Here is a 17,794-nt window from a genome sequence, read left to right on the forward strand (position 1 = left end):
GTTATGTGAAACATAGTTATTACAACTTTACAAAATATTTTTTTAACCTATTGAATTCTGACCAGTTAGTGATTCTCTTTTGGTTTTGCTTCAGGAACTATATCAAATGGCTCTTAAAGTACTACTATGTACCTTTAAGGTACTAATACACACTCTTAAAGTACTGATATGTTGCGTTTAAGGCAATAATAGGGGTAAGTAAGGTATACAAAGATGTACCTTTTCACTTTTGTACCCAAGGGTGCCGCCCCAATGACAGCACAGCACTGTAACTTTTTTCTGAGAATATAACAGTACTGCATTACATCGTTTGTGATGTAAAAATAAAATAAATAAAATAAAAATCTGTAACACTTTATTTTAGTGTTGTTAAGTAGTAGTTACTAATTACTCTAAATCATGCATTATTACACTGTAAATTTTTTTTTTGCGATTTTGTTATTTCAACAAATTTTTTTCAGTAGAGATAACTAGATTGTCCAGACAACAAGGCATTTTAAGTTTTCTTGTCCTCAACTAGACTGAAATTTAAGTGAACAAGTATAATTGTTGTTTTAACTCAAAAACATATGTTGAAATAACTACACTAGATTTTCTGTTGAATGAACAAGTATAATTGTTGTGTTAACTTAAAAACATAAGTTGAACTGTTCTGGATTTTACTCCAATTATACTTTAGTCTATTTATTTAACTACAGTAAACTAAACTTAATCTACTATGTGCAGCTGATTTATATACAACACTCTAATTATATAGATATGAGCACATTTATTTAACTTACCGTATTTAATACGTACCATTCCACACCATATAAACCAAGTCTTAATTCAAGGAGTCAATGAGTAAAGAGTTTTTGTATTAACACGGCTAGTGAAAACAGCGCCATCTGGCGGAGAGGATAATTATGTACATCCAAATGCACGTGCTGTATGCGCGCGCCCCCGTATCCCCTCCCCCACCGACTGACAGACCAGACGCCATTTCCATTCAATTGCAATGCTGAGCAAATGAGTAGTGTTTACACCGGCATAGTGTTTTATCTCATTAACAGTATGAAGTTTATAACATTATATTGTGGTAGGATGGTGTGTGTGTGTGTGTGTGTGTGTGTGTGTGTGTGTCCGTGCGCACCTAAACTTAGAGATATCTTCTTTGACTCGCGGTGCAGAGCGGAGGATAGAAACAGGCGACTGAGGCGAGAGAACTTTTTTACAGGGAAATATTATAAAGTAAGTGTTTTATCTCATTTACCATTTGTTTTTCATAATTTATTGATTTATACCAATATGTAACTTATATGCTGTGCGCGTTTAAAGAAGCCAAAACTTTTCTCTCAGGGGACATGACTCACCGTGCAGTGCAGACATGGAGTTTACTTTTAACCAAGATAACACAAAGTAAGTTACGTGTTTAACCTCATCTACAAAGTGTATTTATGACATTATATTGTTTTATAATTATATTTGTGTGTGTGTGTGTGTGTGTGTGTGTGTGTGTGTGTGTGTGTGTGTGTTGTGCTCCCAGAGCCGTTGAAATACAGAGTTCCTAACGTTACACGCTTTTACCTCGCGGGGTTCATGGAGCTCTCAACAACTCGCGCCGTCTATTTGTTCGAATGGTTGGAGGTGGACAGCAGTTTCACTATATTTGCTGCAATTTCTGGTAAATATTAACTGTATGAATTTAAATAATATCAAATTGTGAAATTTGAAGTATTCAGCCCTAATTAAATCACATTGAGTCATTGTACAGTGTAAACATTGCAACATGTTGTCAATAAGCCTATAAAATGTTTTTTTTTTAATTATTTTTTTAAAATGTTTTTATCTATTGCTCCTTGACAAGAAACTGAACTGGTTTACGGATCGGATGAAACTACATCTCGCTTCACTGCATGGTCTCTCTCTCAGATCGCCATCAGATACAGATAACGTTAAGTTTCATGAAACTCCTTGAAAATTATTAAATGTGAGTTTGAATCGATACAGGTAAAATAAATAACTATTAAAGGGTAAGTTCACCCAAAAAGGAAAATTACCTCATGATTTACTCACCCTCAAGCCATACTAGGTGTATTCCAGACGAATACAATCGGAGTTATATTTAAAAAAAATCTAAAGCATTATAAATGGCAGTGAATGGCAGTCCAAATTTTTAAGCCCAGAAAAAAGTGCATCCATCCATTGTAAAAGTAATCCACATGGCTCCAGGGGGGTTAATAAAGACATTCTGATGTGAATCGATGGGTTTGTGTAAAAAAAAAAAAAAATCCATATTTAACAAGTTATAATGTAAAATATGTAGCTTCTGGCGGGACGGCCTTCCGTATTAAAGTTACGGAAAAAGTGTAACTGGCATGGCGATGTCGTCGGATGTAGAGGGGAAGAAAAACGCAACTGGCGCAGCGACGGCATCGGACATGGTGTAAAAAAAACGTAATTGCCGCGACGATGACGTCGGACGTGGCGTAAACCTTTTGAACTTCAGGAGGCATTACACTTATTTCGTAAGTTGAAGGCGGTCCGCCAGAAGCCTTTATTAACCCCCCGGAGCCTTCTGGATTATTTTTATAATGGATACAGGGCTTGACATTAAGCATGTTCATGTGCTTGTCCAGAAAAAAGTTTGATATTTTGTGTGTGTGTGTGTGTTTTAAATATAATTTATTCTGAAGCAATATGCTGACCAGTATTCAATCAGCTTTGACATATTTAAATCTGCATATTTGTGAATTTTTTAATTATTATTTTTTAACTTATATAAAGGGCATTTCCCCTCTAATCTTATTAAATATAGGCTATGCTTCAGGTTTCATTTTATATTGTAAAATTTGATCTATACATTAATTTAAAATAAGACACAATAAGGGCTGTTACCAATCACATTAAATAATTTACACTGAAAAATTTAATTTGCATTAAATAATTTTTTGAAATTTGTATTTTTGGATAGACCAATAATGTTTAAACATCAAACCAAACCTCCAGTAGGTGGTAGCAGGTGGCCGTTTTAATGAGTGAGTCATTGAGTCGTTCATTCAAACGATTCATTCAAACGCTGAATCGTTCAGTAACACACATGTTGCTGTGACGTGTTGCGGTTCTGCTCTGAATGATTTTCACTGCTGAAATAGAACAAAACATTAAATATTGCTTCTTAAATGTAAGTGACCTTAAGGGAATGTTAATTTAAGTGAATGTTAATTAATTGTTTTGCTATGAACTGTCATATGAAGTCAGTGTCATTTTCAGTCGTGGTGGTATTCAGGAAAACAGGTCTAGTGTTGTAATGTCTTCTCTAGAGGCTGCACAAGTGTCAACAGCGCGACCTTGTTATCGTCAGTTCATTATATATTATTATCCACTATCAATCGCCACTTACACTAAATTAATGCAATCATTCTTGCATTTTGGTGATTCGCTAGCTATTTTTTGTTTTAATCAGGTCCATCGGGCAAGTAAAATTCTCTTTCACTTGTCCCTTCGAAAAATCCACAAGCGTTAATGTCGAGCCCTGGGATAGATGCACTTTTTTTCTGGGCTTCAAAATTTGGGCAGCCATTCACTGCCATTTATAATTTTTGGATTAGCCAGAACTTTTTTTAATATAACTGATTCAGGGCTCAACATTAACGCTTGTCAGGGACAAGTGAAAGAGAATTTTACTTGCCCGATGGACAAGGGCCTGATTAAAACAAAAAATAAACTAACGTTAGCGAATCACCAAAATGCAAGAATGATTGTGCATTAATTTAGTGTAAGTGGCGATTGATAGTGAATAGTAATATATGATGAAATGACGATAACAAGTTTGCGCTGTTGACACTCGTGCAGCCTCTCGAGGAGAAATTACAACACTAGAGCCATTTAAGCTGTTTCCTGAGTACAATCACGACAGAAAGTGACTCTGATTTCATATGACGGTTCCATAAACATTACATTAACATTCACTTAGTCACTTACATTTTAGATGCAATATTGAGTGTGTTTGTTCTATTTCAGCAGCGAAAATCGTTCACAGCAGAACCGTAACGCGTCTCACAGCAACTGAACGATTCAGTGTTTCAATGAATCGTTTGAATGAACGACTCAATGGCTCACTCATTAAGAGGGCCACCTGCTGCCATCTACTGGAGGTTTAGTTTCATGTTTAAACATACTTTCTAGCATTTGTATTTGTCTATTCAAAACTACAAATCTCAAAACATTATTTAATGTATTTGTGATTTTTCAGTGTAAATTATTTTATTTGATTGGTAACAGCCCTTATATTGTCTTATTTTAATTTAATGTATTGATCAAATTTAACAATATAGAATGAAACCTGAAGCAGAGCCTTTATTTAATAAGATTAGGGGGAAAATTCCCTTTATAAAAGGTAATAATATTCTACATTTCAAATGATTCAATATTTTTTTTTTTAAATCACAAATATGCATATTTAAATATGTCAAAGCTGATTGAACACTGGGGAGAATATTGCTTCAGAATAAATTATATTTACAACGCACACACGCACGGAAAAACAAAAAAATATCGAACTTTTTTCTGGACAAGCACATTTTTTATTTGGCCAAGTGAATGAACGATTTACTTGTCCGAAGGACAAGCACATGAACATGCTTAATGTCAAGCCCTGTGATTGTATTCGTCTGAAACAAGAATGTAATACACCTAGGATGGCTTGAGGGTGAGTAAATCATGGGCTAATTCTCACTTTTGGGTGAACTAACCCTTTTATATGACAGTGGTTTTAAATGTTGTTTTTGTTGCTTTTTTGCATTTGAATATTGCACTTTACTAGTAGATACAGCATGAAATAAACATGTATGAACATCAGAGAATATGTTTAAAGATACAGTACAATGTATATGAAATCTGTATTGTCTCATGTAATTGCAGTGTTTCAACTGCGCAAACGTTAATAAATAGCAATAAATAGCTTTTAAGCAATGTCATGTCACATTTACCTCAGAAAAAATGTTCTGTCAGCTAGAAAAAGTATATTTACTATATTGCCTAGTTATTGTATCGCTGTTCTTTAGTATTTAATGTATGTTTGAATAAATATTTTATGACAGCACCACTTAAAATTTGTATCTGTGTCTCATTTTTTTCCAGCCAGATGATGATGAGAGAGACATTGTTCATGGGGTTAATGTAGGGCATCTTGACCATGAGTGAGGACATCAGACATGATAGTGCCTTCCCAGATGATGTTGTGGATGTGGATGTCATACTAGACAGAGATTGTGGTCATGGATCTAGAAGATGCCCTAAATGCCTTTGCCACACTGTTTGGGCTCGAGCTATGAGGTTATCCAACTTTTTATTTTATTTTTATTTTTAATCTAGGTTTAATGGTTGGGGAGAGCTGCAAAGCTGAAAAAAATGCAGTGAGGTAACACTGGTGCATATGTGCTGTTTATGCTCATTGATAAATGTACTGAAGCTTGAGAGCTTACACATTGTTAATTAAAATGAACTTAAATTAAGTTTAAATTAAAATGGTATAAAGCCAAATCAGAGGTGTTTAACAGTCTGTGCCGTTTCTTTTTGCAATTTTCTGAAGAAAGGACATTTCAGACCTTTTGTGTGGTTGTTTTTGGTGTTTGTTTTTGCAATAAATATAAATGTGTACTGGTATGTGTTGCTGTGATTTTAATTTGCTATAGGTTTTATTCTAAATCAAATGTAATTTACAAATCAATATAGTAATGCAATTAATACTTATTAAAGTAGCTTTGCAACCAACTAAAGTGAAGTTATGATGACTAGAACATTTAAGTTCAGAAAACTGAAGTGAAGTTATGATGACTAGAACATTTAAGTTCAGAAAACTAAACTGAAGTTATGATGACTAGAACATTTAAGTTCAGAAAGCTAAAGGGGAAGTTTTTATTACTAAATGGAATTAGTTCAGATAACTTATCCAAATAAGTAAGAGAAACTTAAAAAAAACAATGCAAAAAGATAACAAAATATATTAAGTTCAGTCAACAAATAATTTTTTACAGTGTACATGCAACTAATCTTAACCAAACCCAAACCTAATCCTTACCCTACAACAAGTACATGTAGTTAATTATTATTACTCAGGACTTAAATGTATAATTACACTATATAATAACAATTCATTCATTACATTTATATAGTGCTTTTCTAGACACCCAAAGCGCTTTACATATAGAAGGGGGAATCTCCTCAGCCACCACCAATGTGCAGCACCCACCTGGATGATGCGACGGTAGCCATTTTGCGCCAGAATGCCAACCGCACACCAGCTGATTGGTGGAGAGGAGAGAGAGTTATAAAGTCAATCAGGATATGGGGATTATTAGGAGGCCATGATGGACATGGGCCAATGGGCAAATTTGGCCAGGATGCCGAGGTTACAACCCTACTCTTTATCGAAGGACATCCTGGGATTTTTTAATGACCACAGAGAGTCGGGACCTCGGTTTAACGTCTCATCCGAAGGACGGGTACAAATATGGGTAACAATAAAATGTAACCAAAAAATCTGCTATTAATAATATCATCCAAAAGTCCATTTGATGCTTTTAAGAGCCTTCTGAAACAAAATTGGGCACAGGCAAAACATCTTAGAAAATATAGTGACATTTTAGCAGTATACAAAAACATAATCATCTACTTACATTAAGTGCAAATAGGCCACCTTGTTGGCACATGCGATTTATACTAACTCGGCCCAACATTGTCTGATCGAGCCAGACAAAAACAAAATGGATCAGCCTACTACTGTAACATGAAAACTTGCTGTATCAATAATGATCATTTGTTGTGGAATAAACCAGTGTGGATTAGAAAATGGCTGGGGAGATGGGCTCAACATGGATTGTCAGTTCTTCAGTGAGAAATGGAGGTGATTTTATTAACCTTATTTGATCCTGTCGTTCTGGCGCTCGTTGTGTGTGAGTGTGTTAGCAATGTATTTTCCCCTCTGGGCTTGCCGTATAGCGGTAGTGCATGCGTACTTATTGTACTGGAGTGTAGCGGGTTTTTTTCAGGCTAGTTATTACGCGTGTGACCGAGAATAAAGTGAAGGAACGTTCAGACGACTGTCATTTATTGTTTTCTTATTTCTGAGTATTTGAGGCGAACCCTGCACGAGCGCTAGGTCACACTAGTGTGCTAGAATGTTTACCGCTGCCTAGTTCAAAAGCGATCGTCACTGGTAACAGTGTATATTTGTGCTGTCAAATGAAAAGCAAGAAATGCTGATATTCTCTCTCTCTCTCTCTCTCTCTCTCTCTCTCTCTCTCTCTCAGAGCTACAGCAAACTACAGCAACTCAACTCGCAGTCGCCATTTCGAAATGTCCGTCTTGTCGTAGACTTGATTCCTATTGGCTATTGTGACAGTACTGACGTTATTACAATCTTGCTCATCCCGATAAATATCAAACATGTTTGATATGATCGGGGCGAGCCCGATTTGCATGAGAGCAGATCGGGAGGTGCAAGATTTGATCTGTGAACGCCTCACATTACCAGATAATCTGCGCCGAACATCGGAACCGATCGAGTCCTGGAAAAAAAAAAATTCTCAGGAAAATCGGGCATAAATCAGCCTAAAACTCCTGTAGTGTGAGCCAGGCATTATGGGATGTTTATGGCTATGTTGGAAGGATTGTCCGAAACTCCCCGTTTCAGGTTGACACAATCACAATCCCTGTTATGACGGGATCTGATAAGTTATGTGTTTTACCCCCTGACGATACAGTTGAACATCCCTGCGGGGAAAGCCACCAGCAATCCGAATGTGAAAATGCGTACTCATTACCAGAAGGGTGGAAACAAACGACAGTGACTTACACGCAACAGCACATTAATTTGTGATTATTAACAATGGTGGCCATTGTGTGGCAGCATGCTAATTTTGTGGCGTTTCTAATGAGCTGTGACAAAAACTGCAAAATAACACCAAAAAAAAAAAGAACGCAAGAGGAGGAAAGATGAGGGTAATCAGGAAGTGATTATAGTTTGTCACTTAATCACATGTCTCCAAGGGATGTCTCCATGTCTTAATTAAAGTGCCAGAGCAACATCATTTCCCCTCCGGAGAGAAACGGCTGAAGGAAAGTGTGTTATCTGGAACCAAAAGAGAAAAGGAAAGACAAAGACACCTGAATGTGTCACTGGATTTTAAACACAGATCAAAATAGCATATTTTCAGAACAAGGTCTGCGTTACATTCTTTAACGCAGGACATCTATGCCTACTGATTAGCATGCCATTGAGATCTCTGAAGGTCAGTGTCACCGAAGGTCATGCTCAATTACAAGTATTATAAAAAACTTGAATATGTGATTTTAAAGGGATAGTTCACCCAAAAAATTCAAATTTTTCATTAAAAAAAATCTGCCAAAAATGTTAATGTCATCATTTACTCACCCTCAAATTGTTCCAAACTTGTATGGATTTCCTCCTTCTGCTGAACATACAAGAATATATTTTGAAGAATATGGGAAACTAAGCAGTTGGTGGACCCTATTGACTTTAATAGTAAAAAAAATACTATGTAAGTTTGGTTACCGACATTCATCAGAATATATTTTTATGTGTTCAGCAGAAGCAAGAAATTCATACAGGTTTGGAACAACTTAAGGGTGAGTAAATGATGACATTAACATTTTTATGAAAAAAAAAATTATACAATAGAATAAAGTAGGCCATACTTTATATTATGTGTCTTTACTTACACAAGGCAATTGTTAGGTACAATTATATTGTTCAATTTCAAAATTGCTGCTATTGAGGTGAGATAGGTCTATGTTACAGAAGGTAATTACAGAAACTAATTAAAGCTGTGCAGGTTTTATTTTTTGGTAACCGTTTATTTGACAGGTCATTGTTACATGTTACATGTAGTTCTTGTAGTAACAACTATAAATTATGCATAATTACTTGCAACTAATCCTATACCACATCCTAATCCTAATCATAACTCTAGACAATTATTATTACTCAGTACTTAATTGCATAATTACACTGTAACACAGACACCTTAAAATAAAAAATAAAAGTGGTCGTTTTTCAAGCACTTTATTACATCCTATATTTACGTTTTAAAGTCATGCACCCTCTAGCTGTCGTAAAAATAACGTCTGTGTGTCTGACGTCATGAACAAATGACGTATGACTGTCGTTACCAATCAAACTGCGTGTTCAATAATGCAATGTGTGGACTTTTTTTTTTTACCACCATTTATCATATTTCCATTTAGCAAAAATATTTTATTTACAACTACACCCATCCGATCCCTAAACCTACCCAGTGATTCGTGTCCTGTTGTCAATAGGAGCACAACTTTAGAAAACATTCCTATGGGTCATATTTCATGAATTAAAATATTGTCGATAGGGGTGCAACTTGAGAAAATGCTCCCATGGGTCGTATTTAAAGGAAGTGACAAACAATCTAGGCATATTAGTTGGAGGACATGTTGAAATAAAGTGCAACATATAAAAAAAAAAACAATGGAAGAATGTGTATACAATAAATGCATTAAAGCGGCATCTAATGGTGAGGCTGGGAATTGCAACCGCTCACCCCTTCCTTTCGAATCACAGAGAGAAGCTACTGTGCCGACACAGGACAAAGATGTCGTGGTCTGAGACAGCAGAGAGTATCTAGCGCTCTGTAGAGAAATTTACTGTAGAAACATGATGGCGCAAAATGGCGACTTCACTGTAAGGGGCGGTGTATGTAGATCATATGGCTCATTCTAAAAAGGGTGTTCACACCAGACGCGAATAAAGTGAATAAATCCCGATATACGCGCGTGAAATTCGCTTCATTTGCATGTGACATTCACTACACAACAGATGCTAATTCACACCACGGAAGGGTCTTCTGGCAGGCAGCGGCAGTTGTCAGAAGGACTAGCCGAGTTAAGGCTGCTCTCGCCGGGGTTAATGAGCTCTGAGCGCTGCTGATCACCTGGATCTCACACCTCCGAAAACACCAGATCAGATTTTCAAATAGGCGCTCTCTTAATAAATAAAACCACAGATTTGAGCTTGAAACAACTACATATTTCCCTGAAAAATTCTTAAAACTAAAATTTGTGACACAATAACAGTAGTATTTTTAAATTACTCTGGCCTCTGGGTTTTCCATCCGTCACTTCACCACATGATAGCATTAAAGGTGCCATGTGTAAAAATTGAGGTAAAAATATCCCACAAATGACCTACACGCATCAAAAGAATGAGAAGAAATAAGGGCGATGATGTCAATAAAAAAAATGTCAAGTTATAGTGCTGCAGAGATATCAACCTTAATTACCAGTAGCAGTACTAGCCCCGGCCCGACAGGTATCGTAATACCAGTCACGGCCATGGGAGGCGGTATGCGGGCAACATAACCACCAGCCAACCTGGCATACTTGAACCTGATGTCAATCGTGTGGAAAGTACAGCCCCCTACTTCAGTTCAGTTCAGGGAAGAGAGTGGACAGATTGCTGAAGCCCTTGGCCCCTTAAATGTATCTGATATGATAAAAATAGCTGTTTTTACCTGACAGGAAAAAGCGGAAGTGCGGGCGCCCGGCGACTGTGTTCCAGCCCGTCACAATAAAAGTCCCGGTACTCGCGAGCCGTTTAGAAAAGGCGCCCTCCAGTGAACGAAAAGTTGCATAGTGCACCTTTAAGCAGGCTCTTGATTGGTTAACGCGGTGTGGATATCCGCCAGATTTCAGATTTTTTAACTTGCGCGAATTACGAGCAATTCGCTCAATTCGCGACATTTGCGCCACAGTGTCTATTTGCGTCTTTGCATTGACTTAACATGTAAATGACTCGCGCTTATTGCTTCATTCGCACCTGGTGTGAACGTACCATTAGGTAATAAAACCATAACGGTTCATTATATAAGGTTTTTTATACACCACTGAAAACGTAGTTATGTATTGCATTTATATTGCAGTTATATTACAATTCTGCCAATAGATCCTCATAAATATTGCACACTGCACCTTTAATATAAAGTGTGAGCAAACAGCATTTATTATATCATATTAATTGTATTACATTTAAAAGAGAGAAAGAGATGATGCAGAAAGATAGCCGAAAAAGGCCAGTCAGTTTGCTCCGTTATTTTTAGGTGTATAAAAAAAGTTCAACTTTAACTAACCTCCTCTGGGAAAACTAGTCTGGATGGAGCTAAAGACAAATACTTTGACTATCCACCTAAATAAAAGCAGTGGTGCAGATATTTTTTTTTTTTTACTATTTTTCTGGAACACTCCAAGTACACCACTCCAGTCTCCTATGTACTGTCTCTGAATCATTTATCATAATATTCGGCCTCTCCTCACACAAAATGTGCAACTCTCTGCTTTCCACCAACACATCTGAACAAATCATATTTACTATCTCTAAATCAAACCGACACTTTTAGTGGGAAGCATCTGATGTATTAAAGAATACTCATGCACTTGCTCACGGCGCTGGCTGTGATTAATCCTGCGTCCCATCGGCGCAACTTGGAACTCCCCTAATGTGCTTGTGCTGTCGAAACGTTTTGCAGAGCAAGTCTGTCAGCTTTATGAAGTCGGACTTATTTAATGGAGTCCGCCTGGTGCCATGCGTCTGTGAGGGGGAAGCGAGGAAGAGGGATGTGAGGTGCGGTCGCTAGCCCTCTATCTGCATCACAAATGACAGGGAAACCCCTTTCCCGTGTGTCTATCACTAATCCAAGATGTCAGTTTGAGTCCCGCCGCAGGACAGAATGCAAAACATCTGCAGTGAACATCTGGTCAAGAGCAGTATTTAACTCATGGGGATGAGAGATTGTTTATCATGTGTTTTTACACACATTTGCAGAGTGAAGGAATCACTGACCGCCAGATTTGCTGTAAATTGTAGGTCAAAACTTAAAAATTATTATGTTCATTTATATTGTATTAGTGAAGAACATTAAAGGACAACTCCGGTGAGAAATGAACCTAGGGGTAATTAACAGATGGTTACCGAGTAGATCGTTCTCTGGGATACGTTTTAATGAAAATCGAATGTAAAGAGTTTTATCTTTAAAAACAGATTAGCTTATAACGCTAGTCTATGGGGCACAGGGTAGACACAGGGTGGTAAAATTAAATCGCTAGTTAATACCACTAACAAGGCTCAAAATAGCCTCACACTAACACGGCAGCATAATGAGGGTCCCTACATGCAAACCGAAGCATTGAGAACTTTGTAAGTGTACAAACAGTTTAATAAAAAGATAATTTATAAACATAGTCCCTTACGCGTTCACGGACAGGCACCATCTTGGAAAACAGTCTCGACTAATCGATCCACGAGCGCTGTTCTAAGTGAGCTGGTCAATAGGAATTAAGTTTGTGAAATGTAATAACATGGACATTTTTAGTTTTATTTATTTATTTTCTCTGTTGTGTTCAGTGTTTTCTTCCGGAAACAACGGACCATATGAGATTCCAAGTCACAGTTCATCACTTAGCAGAGCGCTCGTGGCTCGATGAGTCGAGACTGTTTTCCAAGATGGCGCCTGTCCGTGAACGCGTAATGTACTATGTTTTTAAAGTGTCTTTTTATTAAACTGTTTGTACTCTTACAAAGTTCTCAATGCTTCGGTTTGCATGTAGGGACCCTCATTATGCTACTGTGTTAGTGTGGGGCTATTTTGATCCTTGTTAGTGGTATTAACTAGCGATTTAATTTCACTACTGTGTGCCCCATAGACTAGTGTTATAAGCTAATCTGTTTTTAAAGATAAAACTCTTTACATTCGATTTCCATGAAAACGCATCCCAGAGAACGATCTACTCTGTAACCATCTGTTAATTACCCCTAGGTTCATTTCTCACCGGAGTTGTCCTTTAAATATGCACTTAAAGAGTTGGTTCACTTAAAAAGGAAAATTCTGTTAGTTCACTTAAAAAGTGACTCCAAATTAAAAAGTTTTTTTAATTACTGAAGGTTACAAATGGAATTATATTACTTTACAATATATACACATTTATTATCAATCTAATGCATAATCTGATGAAAATGGCTTGGTTAATATTAACATTTCACATTACATAACATTTCTGACTTAAAGCAGCAGCTGTCAAACATGATTGTTTAGTTTGGTCGCTTACATTTCCCTCACTTGACGTCGTCGAGTCGTGCTGCTAAAATTTGCGCTCAGCCTCAGCAGTTTCTGTGTGAACATAAAGCCCGCCTACTCTGATTTGATTGGTTTTCTCAAATATTTTTACATTGACAAGCGGTGACAGACCAATAAGGCTCAGATTTACACACACACACACACACACACACACACACACACACACCTCTGCTTTGGACGTGTGCTGCTGCGGATTGAAGAAATCAACACACAGACAGACTAAAAGACGGGCCGAAGCCGAAGCCGAAGCCGAAGCCTCCAGCCAGTTTCATATGTTTTAAAGGTTAATCACATATTTTTTTTAGGGGGGGCTGAGGCATAAGTTTAGGAGTTGCTGAAGCCCCCCTAAAAGGGCCTAGCGACGCCCATGGGCACTAAAGACGTCGTTAAAAAGTCCATCTCACTACTAGCTCTAAAATAATTCTATGAAGTGACAAGAATATTTTTTGTGTGCAAAAAAACAACAACTAAATAACGACTTATATAGTGATGGGCCGATTTCAAAACAAAGATTTGAATGGTTATGAATCAGCGTATTGATTCATGATTCGGATCGCCAATGTCACGTGATTTCAGCAGTTTGCCAGTTTTGACACGGCAATCGAATCCTGAATTGATATGCTGATTCATAACGGTTTGAGACTTTGTTTTGAAATCGGCTATTACTATATAAGTCGTTATTTTGAGTTTAAAAAATAAAATAAAAAAATATTTGTCGCTTTATAAAATTATTGTAGATCCACTGTAGTGAGATGGGCTTTGTAACGTCGTCTTTAGTGCCTTTATGGGTCTTGAGAGAGGAAATGACATTGGTGTCAATGAAGGCCTTTCTGAGCCAGATTTCAACAAAAAATATCTTAATTTGTGTTCCGAAGATGTATGGGTATCGAACGACAGAAGGGTAAGTAATTAATGACAAAATTTTAATTTTTGGGTGAACTAACCATTTAATGTTTTGTGCAGTGAAGATGATAGGCCTACCGCAAATCAAATTGTTTTTGCAGTAATGGTTTATCCTAGACCTAGATCATAATTGTTTTAAAAGAATAGTTAACCCCAAAATGATCCCATAATTTACTCACTCTCATAAAGAGCCCCTAAAGAGACATGGAGAAGAATAAAAAAAATGTCATTGCTTTTGCATTCTCTAAGTGCAAATAGTGATGCTAGGCGATGCTAAAAATGCTAGGCGCTCTGCTGAAAACGCCTCACTGTGGGTGCTTGAGAGCGTTTTGGCACCGCATTGGTTTTTTGTTGTCCAGACTCTGCTTGTTATTATATGGAATATTCGCGGAATTGTTAGTATCTCATTTCACAGATAGTTTGTTTCTGTATTTATGCTATATTAAAATGCAGATGCAATGTAAAGTATTTCCTCTGGCTCTTGTTTTAAATTCTTTTGTTCCGTTACCTTGGCAACCCTCACAACAGATGTACAGTAGTTTGTCTCTGTGTAGGTGAGCGCCTTCAAATTAGACTTTGGGGCTAACAAACTTTGTTTTTCTCTTTTGTTTTTGTCTCAGAAGAAATCTACAGCTTTTTGAAACATTTATGTAATTTCGGTCCTCCTGAGATACAAGATAATCAAGAAAATAAGGGTAGCTAAAAATGAAAGATTCAACCATAAGAGAAAATAATCTTTTTCCAGCTCAACAAAGCTTATTGTAAAAGCAATAAAAAGTGATTTTAATGAGCACTGTGCCCCTGGAAATAATGTGTAACGATGCATAATACAACAATCCCATGATATGCTGTACTTCCCAGGCACAAATATTAGAAAACTGAGCTTGAGAGTATATAGAAGCTTCGACTGTGAAGACTGCACAGAAGCAAATTAGGGATCCAATGAATAAATCCAGCATAAAACAATGGGCTGTCTTTTCGCGGATGTTGTGAGAGTCCATCTTCCAGCTCTACCGTGGACTTTTGCCTTTGATAGTAATATGAAAGAGAGTGTATGTTCGCTTTCATCTCTACACATTTTTTCCCCACATGTCTTATCTTTGCGAATCAAAATTTTAGCAAGCTTGCCACTGCCACAAGGCAGCGACATTTATTTCACAACAAGAAAGCAACTGGAAGATGGAGTCATTTTAAAACACAGAGGGTTTTGATCTACACGTTCTTTTGCACAACATGACTAATGGTGTTTGAATGGACGCAGTGTTTCATTTCTGCGCCCAGTGACTGCTAGCGTGGGAACAAATAGGAGCTGTAACCTTTAATTCAGATCATTAACAATCTTTCTTTATCTGTTAAAAGTGATTTCAGGTAAGCTATTTCAGTCATTTTCCAACACTGCTATCTAAATTAGTCCGCCCCAATTCCTTTAACGCATATCCCCAGGGGGAAAGAGAAAGCTAGCATTCCCATTCATCTTTCAAACCCTTCACTGGCAAATTTCTTGGAGATCAGATGACGCAGTTACACCATCTACCAGAAGGGGGCTCACAGGATCATGCTAACTAGCCATCTTAGCAGACAGAATTTGCATTAGCATAGCAAATAATAGCTATTAAAAACTTATATGGACTGTTCTGTTGACATGGGATCTCTGAAGTCCCTTTTAAAACTTATGATCCTATCAATATGAAGTGGATAATCTCTGCTCTGAGATCAACCGCAGGGAAAAAAAGAGAAACGCTCATGGGGTGTAACGTGTCTTTGATATATATGGTTTGAGTGCACAACAAGCTAATAAGATATTGGCATAAAATCTCTAGCCGCACGACATCCCTCTCTTGGGACGTAAGTAATGAGAGGAGATCAAATCCAGTTTGAGCTCTAGAGCTCATTCTTGACTATCTGCTGAAGTGAAGACACTTGGAGAGATAAGGCAACACTGACACCATGATTAGCTAATTTCCCAACGTTAATCAGGTTTAGGAATAAGGCACAGCTCGTCTGACAGGTGACAGCTAAACAAGTCTGTATTCACTTAAATTATACAATTGAGACAGGGCTTATCATCCTCTAATGGCCTATTGAGGAATTGATTTGCCTCGTGTTAAGGCCACTCAAGCTTGCCATGTCGGTTTTAAAACTCACTTCTCCACCAACACCTCAAACAGTCCCAACTGAGGGGAATTGTGCCTTCGGATTTTTTCTTTATCAGTCGAACATTAAGCTGTCACTACAAATAAAACCACTTTTCTAACAACAACAGTGCTGCCGCATATTTCTAAGCAGGCTTTCTCAAAGTATTCACTCCCCACAGAGTCTCTAAGCAGTTTTGTGTGACAGCTCCCTATGTAGGCAGCATTTTAAGACATCATAGCTGCTCTCCTGACGTGATGGTTGTTCCAAAAGTTAGGCAGAAAAGCTCATAAAGAGACCTCATTTTGACTCAATTCAGAGGCAGCAATGTCCCTATTCCCATGCCCATGATTAAAGTCACCATGTAATACAAAAATTAAAAATTAAAATTGTACGGAATATTTCAGTATTTATGTATCCACATCATTGTATCCTCTTTGTTTTTTTTTTGTTTTTTTAAAATGCATGTGGCCTCGTAATATTTAATCAACATACTTGCAGTCGTCTCGTCTCGTCTCGTCTTGTCTCGTCTCATCTCGTCTCGGACAAAATCAAAGTCCAGCCCTCCTTATTTCTTGTCCTAGAGGCTGCTTCATTCGAATATACATCATAATACACTCTCAAAAAGGATGTGTACATTAAAAAAAAAATGTTTGTGTGTGTGTAAAGGCTATTTTAACATATTTTATGTAATTTTATGTTGAATGTGTAAAAAAGGAAAGGAAAACTATATCTAACTGTATCTAACACAAAATGTGTTAATTGTCATCCAGCCGCATAGCTGCCTACCTCCGCAAGTTGTTAAGCAAATTAGCACCTCTTTTTCACCTGTGGATAACTTGAATGCTCAAAGGCATTTGGATTTATTTGTTATAAAAAATGTCTCTTTTTATTGTTGTTTGTGAATTTTTTGGGGATGGTGAATGGTGGGGGCCATTTTAGTACAGTGAACTCATTGTCATGTTCAAGAAACCAATCTGAAATTATTTGAGCTTTGTGACATGGTGCATTATCTTGATTGAAGTAGCCATCAGAGGATGGGTTCATGGTGGTCATAAAGGGATGGACATGGTCAGAAACAATGCTCGGCTAGGCTATGGCATTTAAACGATTCCCAATTGGGATTAAGGGGCCTAAAGTGTGCCAAGAAAACATCCCCCACACCATTACACCACCAGCAGCCTGCACAGGCATGATGGATCCATGTTCTCATTCTGTTTACGCCAAATTCTGACTCTACTATCTGAATGTCTCAACAGAATTCGAGACTCATCAAACCAGGCAACAATTTCCAGGCAAACCAGGCAATTATCAAACCAGGCAACAAATATCCTCTTTTTCCTATTTGTAGTGGAGATGAGTGGTACCCGGTGGGGTCTTCTGCGGTTGTAGCCCATCTGCCTCAAGGTTGTGCATGTTGTGGCTTCACAAATGCCGAGTGGTTATTTCAGTCAAAGTTGCTCTTCTATCAGCTTGAATCAGTCGGCCCATTCTCCTCTGACCTCTAGAATCAACAAGGCATTTTTGGCCACAGGACTGCCACATACTGGATGTTTTTCCCTTTTCACACCATTCTTTGTAAAGAATGGAAAGGGTTG

The 17,794-nt window shown here is 37.5% G+C and overlaps 1 long non-coding RNA gene across 1 annotated transcript; it reads left to right on the plus strand.

Annotated features, from left to right (window-relative positions):
* The first annotated feature begins 968 nt into the window (after positions 1-968).
* LOC137062614 (uncharacterized) lies at positions 969-1,931 on the plus strand. The gene is made up of 4 exons (XR_010901255.1): positions 969-1,230; positions 1,339-1,398; positions 1,526-1,663; positions 1,847-1,931. It is a non-coding gene; the product is annotated as an uncharacterized lncRNA (long non-coding RNA).
* The last annotated feature ends 15,863 nt before the right edge of the window (positions 1,932-17,794 follow it).

The sequence above is a fragment of the Pseudorasbora parva genome, chromosome 23, assembly GCF_024679245.1.
Source record: "Pseudorasbora parva isolate DD20220531a chromosome 23, ASM2467924v1, whole genome shotgun sequence".
Classification (NCBI taxonomy): domain Eukaryota; kingdom Metazoa; phylum Chordata; class Actinopteri; order Cypriniformes; family Gobionidae; genus Pseudorasbora; species Pseudorasbora parva.